Source organism: Aptenodytes forsteri, unplaced genomic scaffold, assembly GCF_000699145.1.
Source record: "Aptenodytes forsteri isolate BGI_AS27 unplaced genomic scaffold, ASM69914v1 Scaffold320, whole genome shotgun sequence".
NCBI classification, from domain to species: domain Eukaryota; kingdom Metazoa; phylum Chordata; class Aves; order Sphenisciformes; family Spheniscidae; genus Aptenodytes; species Aptenodytes forsteri.
In genome coordinates this window covers 2,739,260-2,741,641 of record NW_008794890.1, presented here as the reverse complement: position 1 = coordinate 2,741,641, position 2,382 = coordinate 2,739,260, and positions in this window count along the sequence as shown.

Sequence of the window (2,382 nt, the reverse complement as noted above, 5' to 3'; positions counted from 1 at the left end):
GCTCACCACCCACTGACCGATGCCCAGTCAGTTCCCAAGCAGCGATTGCTGCCCCCTGACCAACTCCCCCCAGCTTATATACTAAGCATGACATCACATGGTATGGAATATCCCTTTGGCCAGTTTGGGTCAGCTGTCCTGGCTGTGCCCCCTCCCAGCTTCTTGTGCACCTCCAGCCTTCTCAGTCGGTAGAGCATGGGAAGCTGAAAAGTCCTTGACTTAGTATAAACACTGCTTAGCAACAACTAAAACATTGGTGTGTTATCAACATTATTCTCATGCTAAATCCAAAACACAGCACTGTACCAGCTACTAGGAAGAAAATTAACTCTATCCTAGCCGAAACCAGGACACATGCTGGAGGCATGTAATCTACCATCAAGCTGTTCAGATTTAAGAATTGTAAGATTCGGATTACAGTCTGAAAAATAAAGGTAAATTCCCAGGAATTTAATTTATTTGCATCTTCTGCTTATCTTCTTTCTTCTTGGGTTAAATGCCTATTGGAAGCAGGTGCCATTGTCCAGTTATTGACAGTTGTTACTAGAGGTAAGGAATGAGAGTTCTTTGAGCATTATTGCGTACTATGGGGCAATTTTCATTAAGGTATACAGGGAGTTAACTATATAGATCCCATTAATTTAAAATTGGAGATGTGATGATGATCAGTTCACTAACTCATTCTGCTGGAATTTTTCAGACAACATAATCAGGAATGACATCTACTGGTTTACTCTAATATCCTGCAAATCACATGAAAGAAGAGGTGGTGATCAGTGACAATTATTTGCTATGCCATACATGATTTTATAGCCCTCTATCATCTCCCACCTCAGCTTGTTTTCCTGGCAGAAGAATGCTAATCTAATAATTCTATGCTCAGAAACAGTTTCTTATCTCTGATCGTTCTAGTCACCCTTTTCCATGTTTTTCCAGCTCTGCTGTACCCCCTTGAGGTAAGGGGACCAGAACCGTAAGTAGTGACTTTATGATTTCTATTTGGTCCATCCTTCCTTTTCGAAGAGTTCTAAAAATTAATTCATTATGCATTTTTTACTCATGTGGAGTATTGAACTGACAGTTTCCTACAGATCTCAATTATAATCTTAAGAGCTCATTCTCTTTGCTTTAAAGAACATGTTTTCAAAATAAATTTCTAAGTTTTCTTGAAAAACTGTTTTGCTTTTAAATTTTACTTTTTGGACTCTTAAATAGGATGGAACATGACATGCCGATGTATCATTTCCTGCAAGTAGATGTTACCTGTGGCATCTTTATAGGTATCTTTAGGAGTACTTCAGGAGAGAACATTTACAGGAACGCCTCAAAGCAAAATTTTTGATCTTTTGAACAACATATCACAAATGGGAATAAGGACACAGAAGCCTATTAGAGGAACGTGCAAAATCTGATGTGCTGTCATTCTAAAGTAAAACGTTAGTGTTTGCTAAAAAAAGCTCCCAAAACATATAGGTTTATTTTTCAGATACATTACTATCTGTCTATATTTTTGTCATGCTAGAAATATGATCTTTTTGCTGTTTAGATTCCGCTATTTCATTGAACGTTTCTGACCGTACTTCTTTTCTGAATGGATACAATTCTTTATTTCTCTATTCACATTCAACGTAAGCATGGGTTTTGTAATTCCTGCATTTACAAGTACTGGTATGCAATATTCCTTTCTCCTCTTTTTTCAAATTAGAGAAATTATGTGAAGCATTTTAGTTTGCATACAACTTTATTTCTAATGTAATCTAAATTTTAATTTCCATTTAATCATCTTTATTTCCATTTATTGCGTTTTTTACTTATGTTCTTTTGAATTTTCAATGTTGCCTTAAGTCCTAGTAATCTGATGAATGGTGCCCTAGTCAACAACATATGTAAATGCCATCCTATACAAAGCTAATAAGTAAGATGCCATCACGATTAATATTTTAGATAATATGTAGAAAGTGCTCGAAGATGTAAGAGAAGATTAGAAGTGCTAAATATTAAAGTAGAAGCAGGCTCAAGTAATAGTGTATTTATAATACAGATCATAACTATGGGCAAGAGTAAAGGCTTAACTCTATTTCTCTTCAGCTGTCCTCTTTGACTCCTCTAAGATCTGGGTTTTATCCAAAAAAAGAGAAAGTGGTCATATATAGATGAAACGCCTGCTGGTTACATCTGTTTGATTTGGTCTTGAACTTCATCAGCTCTCTGATAACTTGGTCATTCTTTCTCATGCGTTATTATAATTGCCTTTCAGAGTACATGATGTTGTTGACTCAAGTTATCCTACAGGGTGAGGTATTATCTTCTGAAGAACTTGAGTGGGGAGGGAAGAGAAGGAACAGAGAGGAAAAGAGGTAGGATTTGGCAAAAGAGCACAGT